Raw genomic sequence first — 11694 nt, 5'->3', positions numbered from 1 at the left:
GATAAATCTGTTGACCATTCTTGGAGTTATGTCCCAATAAATTGTCATTTTGGCCATTTCCCTGCTTTCGCCTGTTGTTAACAAAACAATAGCAAATTGATAATTGATGTTAATGATTTTTAAAATATATATATGATGAAGTATATTAAGATTTATGATAGGTGCAAATTTGGGAAAAATCTGTTAATCGCATTTATTAATGATTTTGCACTTTTGGCATGTTATTCAATTAACGTAAGTAGAATCATGATTATTTTTTAAATGTTCATGACAAATACAATCTGTGCACACTTCGTCAAACGTGGTTGACAATATTTAGGTTTTGCATGTATTCAACTCTTTAAAGCTATTTAACCAGGTGAGCGATTCAGGCTCTTGAGAGCCTCTTGTTTAATCATCTCAGCCTTGTAAAAAAATCATGTAAGGAACAACTGATATTTTAAATTATTGTTTATTTCTCAGGGAATTAAGGGAACTACCATTTCATTTTAAGGGGTGATAGTGAATGATCAAAATAAAAGGCAGGATTGAAATTTTCTTCAAGTATTAAAAAAAGCAGGACAGACCATAAAAAAAGCAGGACCTATATTTTCTCAAAATAGAACAGCAGGATCAGAAAATTTGACCCCCCCCCAAAAAAAAGAATCAAATCAAATGGTGATTTGGTAAATATAATTGCAAATACAAACGTGTTCTATTTGCACGGTTCAATAGAACTGGTAATCCCTAATATTCCAAGGTCGTTAAATTAAAGAAGGTCATTATCAAACAGGAAAAGGTGAGGTTTTTAACCAGTAACAATCATATCTACAATGTACGAATCGGGCAGAAATTGTAATTATTGCATTTATATCAAAGGTGTAATGCTAAGAAAAATTAAACTGAACTGTTGTACAATTAATTTAATTTCTTTCATTTATATCTTTTTCCAGTTTATCGGGAGTGCTGTTGCCTTTAGATCTGCTTTTTTTTTCAGTTTATCGGGCGTGTGTTGCCTTTAGATCTGCTTTTTTTCAGTTTATCGTGCGTGTGTTGCCTTTAGATCTGCTCTTTTTCAGTTTATCGGGCGTGTTGTTGCCTTTAGATCTGCTTTTTTCAGTTTATCGGGCGTGTTATTGCCTTTATATCTGCTGGTTTTTTTCAGTATATCGGGCGTGCTGTTGTCTTTATATCTGCTGTTTTTTTCAGTTAATCGAGTGTGATGCTGTCTTTAGATCTGTTGTTTTTCAGTTTATCGGGCGTGCTGTTGCCTTTAGATGTGCTGTTTGTTTGTCTTTTTTTCAGTTTATCTGGCCTGCTGCCTTTATATCTGCTGTTTCTTAATAACGTACTTCGTTTTTGGCGTAATAATCACCAGCTATCTGTTATAACATTCCTGATTCATAATACTGCTGTATTCTTTGCATAATGTGATGACACAGAGATATTTAGCGAGTAATAGTATAATTAAATAACATCATGACCTATCCTAAAGAATTGTATACTATTAGGTATAACCACAACGTTTTAGCAATGTGGTATGTAAATAGTTTTGGGTATACGGAATAGAAATGAGATACTTGACACTATAACAACTTATAAAAGGAAGAGTCAGATGTTACTGTCGAAATCTGTGCTTTATTTGTGGTAATGAATAACGAACCCGGTTTAACCCAAGCAATGTCAAGGTCAACCAAGAATAGTACACTTATGCAAAGTCAAATTACTTGATGATGGAGAAACCAGAGACTAACATAATACCAGATGAAACAAATCAAAACACAACAAACAAAAACAAAACGAAGTTTCTCGTACTGGTGAAACCGGAAGTGTTTAAACAGATATTTCTCACTTTCACCATGTAAATAACTCCCAAGATTTACAAATGCAACACGGCAGGTGTCATATAGAGATTGTTGCTGACACTACTTACTTTTTTTAAATGTTGATTCGTCAAATTAAGTGTTTGTAGCATATATATTTCACTTAATCACTATCAAAATTTAGGGCTGCATCTACCTGCTATACGCAAGACAGTGTCATCACATATAGGCATCATATCTCATTCTCATTATTTTATCTACATGTATTTCGACGGTTTGTTTTGATGATGATCATCTTGCCCTTTTTCTCTCAAAGGTTACATCTGCGTATCTACCTACAACAGAATTAGCATGACAGTTGTAATTTTAATAATTTTTACATATTTTTATGCGTGGCATTAGTACCCGCCGATTAACCTACACCACTCCTTTAATCAATGTCTTGTACATTATGTATTCGTTGCGCAACATAGTTGAAAGGATGTAAGTTTTTGTAGGTTTTAACTGGACTGGAGCTTGTTTGTTCATTTGTTCGTTTACTTCTGTTTTGAAAAATGACTTTTTTTAACTGATTTTTATGTGTGTTTAATTGTGCAATATTTTTTTTACGGTTGCCAGATTTAAAAGGGGTGGTTGTCATCAAAATATTTAACCCCGCCGCATTTTTTGCGCCTGTGCCAATTCAGGAATTTCTGGCCTCTGCATGATTGCTGGAGTACATAGGAGCAACCATTTCGCTGTGCCTGTGAATAATGTCCCCTCGTCGTTCATTAAAGACCAATGTGTGGCATTGAACTGACTTTTTTTTATCCCGGTGGAGTTGTCTCGTTTTCAATTCTCGTTATATTGATATATACCTACTGGGACGGTCAGTGTTAGAGTCGGATATATTCTGATGTTTGTTACGTTATATACTTGATGTGTGTTAACTGAGACGGTCAGTGTGAGAGTCAGGCAGGTCCTGGTGTTTGTTACGTTATACTAGACATATGTTAACAGGACAGGTCAATGTGAGAGTCAGACCGGTCCTGGTATTTGTTCGTCTGAATGTAGCTGAAATATTGTTATAGTAGATATATGTTAACAGGGCAGGTCAATGTGGGAGTCAGGCTGATCCTGATGTTTGTTACGTTATACTAGATAAATGTTAACAGGGCCGGTCAGTGTGAGAGTTAGGACGGTCCTGATGTTTGTTACGTTATATACTTGATGTATGTTAGCTGGGATGGTCAGTGTGCTAGTCAGGTAGGTCCTGATGTTTGTTACGTTATACTAGATAAATGTTAACCGGGCAGTTCAGCGTGAGAGTTAGGTCGGTCCTGATGTTTGTTACGTTGTATACTTGATGTATGTTAGCTGGGACGGTTATTGTGAGAGTCAGGCAGGTCCAGATGTTTGTTACGTTATACTAGATATAGTCGTTTTGGGCGCCACTCATCAGAATATTAAAACTATTCACATATATTGTGTAATAAAAAGGTTAAGTGAGGTATAATGAAGTAAAACTATCCACAAAAGTGCTGTAAAGAAAAATTGTATTAAGACGGTATAATAAAGTAAAACTATCCACATGAATGTTGTAAAGAAAAAGCATACCGAGGTATAATAACGACAATATATTACATACATGTATGGTGTAATAGTCTTTGTTTGCTCATGTAATGCAAAGGATATACCACGTACATGAAGCCTTGTTTCTATTTTTAAATATATTGACTCCATATTTCTATTTATATGTATATTGATGCTATATTTCTAAATTTAGATCCGGATATAAACCGTTCCGTTCCGTAATTACTCTCAGATAATCATGACGGAATCGCCGCAGACGAAGCAGACAAGAAGAAAATACATTATCTACATATGTTATCTACATATATAAATTAAGGACTTTCACTCAGTCAATGCGATATATATGGACCTTTTAGATTATGTTGGTCTCGGAATTCGTCCTCGGGCTGTATAGTATGAACAGGTCCATATATTATGTATTGACTTCATTTAAAGTCCATAATTGATAAATATCGACTTTGCAAGAGTGACATCTACCGTTACAGTAAAATAGAGCAGGAAGATTACTCAACTTAAGGGTTTAATATGTTTGAACCTTGTACGCGCGACTCATCTCTAACTGTTTTATGGAATTTGAAAAACATATAGAACGGTTATGTATAAAATGTAAATACTGATGAATGACGATACTAAATGTTAGATAAATGCCATGGGTATCTGACCACAACATCAGAAAAATGTTAGGAAGATTTCTTATAGTTGCCTTTTAAGATAGGTTGCTTAATGATCTGTCAGTCAAGCTGTTGTTTGTAAGTTGAATATTTAAAACGGAAGATTTTAATTTACATTTATTATTTTATTGCAAAATAAACATTTTGCAGGTTTGGCAAATACAAATGACGTGCAAATTACAACGCAACCATGGCATATGATATAGATTACATGTATAAACATGTACATGAGAGAGTAATAAGGGAGCCAACGTTCGAGCGAAATCAAAAGAAAGTAATCCAAGGACAAAGACCAAACATGGAAAACAGACATACACAACAAAGAACATTAAGTAACTAAAATAATGCATACAAATAACAAAAGCAAATGAACAACTCGGACTTCATTAAAAACTGGAATTATGGACCAGGTGCACTGATAGGGTAAGCGTCCTCTGCTTTTCTAGGAACACACTCCGAGTTGCTCATTAAGAGTTAAGTCCGGGATAGACGAACTATGACACGATGAACAAATCAGTCTTCATGGTGCAGATGGATAAACCGTAACGATCCACGAGTTCATGATGGCAATCATAAAACTTCTGTAGTGATGACTTCAATCTTGTAGCAACATAACCCTGTTCCAGAAGCCTAACTGTAAGAGTCCTACCGCAATACAAAAAGACTGCGTAGTTACGGCAAGCTCTGGCATAACGTATAGTTGTGATATGAAAACTCCATACGCAGGTGCTGAAGGGATGTTGCCACAGGTGAAAGGAAAGTTGATAATTCTGGATGAAAAAGTATCATGTATGTCGTAAAGTTTGGTCAGTAGTTTTCCTATACCATCGATCCCTAAGTGTATGTCAAGATATGACACTGACTTAACAGTGTCTGTAGTATCCTTTATCTCAAGTTCTTTGGGTAGATTACGGAAACTAGGATTGTTTAACGATAGTACGTCATCTTTATAGCGGAAACTGGGATTAAAGATCTAGCTAAACGATGTTCTTTCTTTCGGATCAGATCAGTTATAAAGTCAGCCTCATAAGAGTGTAGGAATAGGTCAGCAAGTAGAGGAGCACAATTTGTTTCCATTGGAGTACCGACCGTTTGTTGAAAAACGTGTCCACCACACTGAACAAATATGTTGTCGATCAAAAATTCCAACGTTTTGAAAACATCTTCTTTTACTAAGTATAAGGAATCTCTACCGAGAACTATATAATTATATCTAGGTGTACCATCTTTTTTTGAAACAACGATGTGTTATGTTTTTGAGTCGGGATATTTAACTGAGTATGATGAATAGAAGTATACAGTGTTGAAAAACCATAGGTTTTAACACTATTACATTCTGATAATAATCTTGAATTGAGGGTCTCCAAAAGATCTTTCAAATTTTTCAGAATCCACATTGAATATAACGTTGTGTATGACTTTGACCAATATGGACCTTCTTTTCACAGCCCCAAAGATTGCTTTACAAAGACGACAATAATAGGCAATACATCTGAATTTAAAATATGAATAAGTTTATTGGAATAGTCAAGCTGGTTAAAACCTGAGTATTTATCAGAAATTCGATTTTAAAAATCAGCTCTTAAACTATCATTAGTTCAGCAATTGAAAAAGAAATGTTCCTCGTCGTCTAGTAAGTATATTGCAAAGGTTCTACCCAGTTCTACATCTAGATTATGATCGCTAATGCCAATCTTTGTAAGTATTGTTTTTATATTAAAATTCAGAATTTTGAAATACTCTGATAGTTGAAAATCGGTTTTTAGTTGGCTATAAAGATATAATTTAGTGGTGTTATTGAAGTTGGAAATTCTATCTTCCAAAAACCTCTTCACATTTTTCTTTAATAACTCTAGGTCTATTTCTTTTTTACTTTAGACTTGATCAAATTATAAGTGGTTTCAGGGTGTTCAGTTTTGTGCAATTGAAATTCCAAAGACAATCTACCCATTCCAAAGACAATCTACCTATTTCAGACATTGAGGCAATGTTGATGCAGTTCTTCGTATATCTAAAACACATTTACTGTTAGCTAGAAATAACTTAATTTGGAACCATACCTCTGTTACGTCTAAGATATTGTATCGGCTAAAACTACTGGCAAACCAAAACTGACCAGGTTCGTACAACATATACCAACGTTCAAATTGGGGTTTCTGGATCAAATGGTTGATGTAAGACCATTTTCTTTATTCAAAATACTCCCTTTTGACTGAGGTACAGCTAAAGACCTTCCAATTAATCGCAATCTTCAATTTGCTGACAACATCAGAAAAAAATCTAATGCTGTGATTTGTGGAGACATGCTGAGACTAGGAGAAACGTGATTTATGGAGACATGCTGAGACTAAGAGAACCCTTGTTATTACATGTACCTTCTTATATCGAAAGTAAAATATCGAATTATCACATGGGTCCATACCACAATTAAGTTCAGATTTACTTAGTAGTTATTGTCATAAGCGTCGAATTAGGGACCAGATCTGCATTTAGAATGCATACAGGGTAAAATGCTTATATCTTTTGGGGTTGGATCTAAGATCACTTCTTGGGTTTAGATTTCTGATTTGGTCCTGATGTTCAAGTTGATTAAAATATTGGACCTAAAATAAAACTGTCACTTTATTCAATAAGAATGGATTCTTTTAAATATTTTATATGCCAATACTGATTCTTACCGTGTGTTAGTTTCCACGATGGGTTTCAATTTCAATTATGTTAATTCAGGATAAAATCCAAGATATAACCAAAAACAAAAAAAAACAAAAAACAAAAACAAAGGCAAAACAAAGTACTTGTAGAGCTGCGACATATTTATGAAAATTATTTCTCCGGACAAAGAAAATCAATACAAATTCGTGCCATTTCTTTTTGTATTTTATGGGATTCAGATTCAACTTTCAATTTTTTGTCAGTCGATTTTATCTTTACTTTCCTACAACAATCAAGAAAGTTGAGCCGGCGTCAACCCACAAATTATTTTTTCAAATCCTTTTGTTGACTTTAAAGTATTTTTGAGTTGCCTAAAACTTATCGATTTGCCTGTTTTCTTCGCCATTGAGTTCTTGCTACAGGCTTCTATACTCGATTTCTGTCGTTCATTTCTCTCTTTTCATGTTTTTTACAGGAAAGACTGTCACTGGCTACACATATTATTTTAAGAAATAATCTACGACTGTTTGTATGCTTATTCGCAAGGCGTTGTGTATTGAAAGTGCAAATGATAATATCACGATCGGACGTCAACTTAAGTCCCTTTTAGGGTTAGTATTCATTTTTTTCACATTTATATACGATTTTTTTTTTATAAATTCGTTTTGTATTTATTTATATTTTTATTTTCGTTTGTTTGCTACATATACTTTTATACCTAAAACTTCATTAAAAAATAAAAACTTAGACTAAGGTGTATTGTGTATTCGTCAGAGCTGAAAACATTAATTAGTTTCAAGAAACGGTATGTTTTCAGACCACATACGTGGGAGTTCAGCAAGTTAGGAATAGCCATTCAAAATCATAGATTTGCAGTGTAGGTCAAATACCGGTCAGCATTGTTGTTAAGCTAATAGATTGGTCAAACCACAAGTATTTAAATAAGTTGGTTAAGCCGACCATTTAAACATAATCATATAACCTGAAGGTATACATGTTTGGGTGTGAGCATTTACTGTTTAAGTATAGGTTAAGCCAATCACAATCAATACAAACAGCCTTTGTCGTTGATAAAATCCGGGTTTTGATTTACATCCTGAGGTAGCATCATGGTTTAGTGACGCAAATAAATTAGATTCATGAGAAAAATTTAATAAAATCAAAATGAAATTTCCAATCACCTAAACGCATCGAATATACATATATATTTTTATAGATATACGGATTGAGTGCTTTATCAAAATCTGTTATCATTTTTTTATTATCTTTTTCATTATCTTCAATCTCTATATATCCCTTTATGCCTTTAGGTCTTCTATATATAATTGGAGGTTGCATTAACATTGTATTAATAATTTTGGCAATTAATGTATTTTTATATAAGATTCATACAAAGAGAATATTTTATAAGTTATAAACTTCTTGTTTCTGGAAATGATAAAAGTTCATGGGACCCGAGCACTCGGGTCACAGTCAGGAAAACATCTGTTCTTAACCGCCAATCCATTGTGAAGAAATCAGTACAGAGTTGTGCCTGTCTATAGGACTTTCAGGAAAACAAGTTAATTTCTTTCCCAAGCCCTCGGTAGTACACAGTTAAATACAATATAAATTTGTGTCTGTCCCGAGAAATTAATCTCTTGTCAGAAAAAAAAACATTGCGAATTACACGTATCATTCCAGCGCTTGTAAACAGATTTGTATCCCACATAATATTCCCCTACCGGTTGTAACTATTTTTAAGCTTGTTTTATACATGTATGTATATGCCTGCAGGGAGATATTTACTAGTGCGGTGATAAAGTTCTAACTTCCGTTTTTTTTTTTATGCATTTGTTTGATTTTTTTTCACAATAATGCATTTACTTTTAAGTGTATATTGCAATTACTCATTCTCAAGCCTGCAGCGCTGAAAATATTTAATTTAGTGATAATTTGCATGATTATGGTTAATTTTTCATCACATTTTTTATCGCAAGCTGTTTGCAGATTTCATTTACTTCGTTAGCATGGATGAGTAATATTTGTGAATGCGTTATCTCTATGCCGAATTCCTTTCTTTGTAGTCATTTCCTGTTTTGATACATTTTGCGCATTCTTTTCATAAGATGCTTACGCTGCAGAATATAATCCCATTTTATGATAAGGATAATTGATGGTGCTCAACTGTCTAGAAATCATTAAACATTTGTCAGATGTCTCTTTAGAACCTATTGCCCTCTTTGTTTAAATAGCAGAGTCATTTCTTCAGCAGAACTGCAATGGTGGTCATGAATATTACAAGACAGCCAAGATGGCGGGATATCAAATTTTAAATGCTAAATTAATCTTTGCGGTTTTCAGGGAGATAAACAAGCATATGGTTGTATCATGGATGGTCTTTGATCTACTAGGTGCTTTTTACCCCAGAGACGTATCAAATTGGTACGATAGGGGAGGGTTCGGAATTATTCAAATTAACAAGTACCCAACAAGAGATTTATGAGCTTATTTCATGAATACATTATTTACACTATGTGGCATTCAAACCCAAAAATCTCTGTGTTAATGTTTGTGGTTTTTTTTGTCTGGAAGACTTCCAAACGACCGACTTTTTACATCTTTCTTTCATTCTAAAGTGCAAAACCTGTGAACTTTAATTCGGCTTAGTCAATTTAATCTGTCAAACAGCAATTCATTATTAAAGTCGTTTTTTTTGTATTTGTGTTGTGTTTGTCTCTATTTTATTTATTTATCTTGGTCTATTATGCATGGGTTTTCAGGAGATTTTAAAAATATATTGCATTGTTGAGTGGTTCATTTTTTATTTGCTCTGTAGTAGATTCCATTGAAATCGTCTGAAAAACTCACTATAAGATTCAATTCAGAGGATTAATTTAATCACAATAAAAATCTCAAGTTCGTTGGAAATAAAAATGTATGTGGACCTATGTAAATTCTTTGCAACCCCACCCCCTCATATATATATATATATATATATATATATATATATATATATATATATATATATATATATATATATATATATATATATATATATATCCTAGCTGGCCGAATGGTCTAGAGCGCTGGACTTTGTGCAGGCGGTGTTGCCATAGATGTCACAGCTGTACGAGTTCGAGTCCCGCGGAGGGAACGACCAAAAGTTTGCATCGCAAATTTGACAGTTCTAACATCGTTGGGAATTTTTAAGACCTTTCTATACGTTTACTTTATCTTCCCTGTATCAAGTTGATCCGATGGAGCAGTGTAGCGAATGGAATCGTCACATTCTGAGACGTTTGTATTTAATTCTCTAACTTATCTTATAATTGAATTACATACGTATTTATACTTATATTACTAATATTTAACGATAAAATTGAGGTACAATAAATACTATTATCAAAACGACGTTCAGGGATGAGTTTACCACAAAAAGAAACCACAAGTCAATAATATATATTATTGTAGCCTATCCCTTTCCGCACCAAAAATACATTTTACATTATTGTGAATCATACAAAAAATATAATGTCAGAAATACATTATCTAAATACGTTCTCTATCTATGATATTTATGATTTGTTTAGATTTGGAATACATTTGTACGAACATGGATATATTTATATTTTCTGCAATATTTACACTCTTTAACCCGTTTTTATTTTCTATCGTAAGTATTTAGTAATAATTATCATACATCATTTAATAGTGTTAATTTTAATTGTGTTGTTTCCGATTTCGTGATCATGTTTGATGTTTTATTCATATTGTATAATTACATTCTGTAAATTTTGAAAATAGACCATTGTAGTTATGCATGTTTTAATTTTACAAACTCTCAAGACCGAAATATTATCGACTTTTGAAGTTTAAAAAAATACTAACACAATTCTGTACCTGGACAATTTTTGGAATTGTTTTTTATTAATAAATTGCTTGAACGCAAGAGTTTTAGTTCTTTAATTTTGATGTAAGTCAATGATGATATATATTCAATATTTTTTTCTGACAATTGATTCCAAAAATGTTAACATCACATTTTTTAAAATTATTTTTATGATTAATAAGAAAAAACCTGTCAGAGTGGACTACACATAAAACAATTTTTTAAGGATTAGTTAATATTTCATCCGCAGCAAATAATAGATTTATATACTTTACAAGTCAAACATTCTTGTCGACTATTTCAATTTCTTGATAAAACATTACATTACAAATTTATTTAATAAACGAACGACGACAACAAAAACAAAACCATAAACAAAAGAAAACAAAATGCAGAGGTCAAACAGTCTGCTTTTATATGTTAGGCCATAATGTTCATGCCATTCCATAAGTTTGTACAAATTATACATCGAAACAATGGTCGGTTAATTTTGTCATTGAATTACTTTATTTAAAAAATATTTTCTTTTTCAAAAAGTCAAAACTTGAGTTTTCTTGAAAACCCCGTGAAGGAAATTTTCTTAGATTTTCTAAAATTGTGTCTTAAAATATGTATGTAATCTTTATTCTAATGTTAAGTTTTCACCTTTAACACATGTAATGCGTGTTAAAGTTTTTACTATTATGATTATTAATATTGAAGTTTCAGCAAAATATTATTTTGTCATGTGGGTTTGGCTTATTTTTGTAATGTCTTTTTTTTTAGAAAAAAAGAAAGAAATTACTTATGAATATTTCCACAATTATGTCAGTTAATGGAATGGAAACTATAATTTTAATTACTGTTTAATGTTTTAAATAAGATTTCTGATAAAAACGAAATTCCTGTGAAGTTCACTTCATCGATGTTCTAATAACTTTATTGGTCAAGGCTCTGCATTTGTTACGACAATAAAGTTGTGAACAAGTTTGAAGCACATTAATTATGATAATGTCATTGGTAAAATGAACTGTAATCAAATATATTCTTAATTAAACAAGTTCATTGTACAAAAATTTTCACCGAAGAATGCACCAACAATAGCTACAATATCGCCATGACACCGTAAAACTTGCTTGAACCAACA

The sequence above is a fragment of the Perna viridis genome, chromosome 12 (genome assembly GCF_037379345.1).
Source record: "Perna viridis isolate PV_CMFRI_1.1 ecotype Kerala chromosome 12, ASM3737934v1, whole genome shotgun sequence".
In the NCBI taxonomy this organism is placed as follows: domain Eukaryota; kingdom Metazoa; phylum Mollusca; class Bivalvia; order Mytilida; family Mytilidae; genus Perna; species Perna viridis.
Note: the sequence above shows the minus strand (reverse complement) of the source record.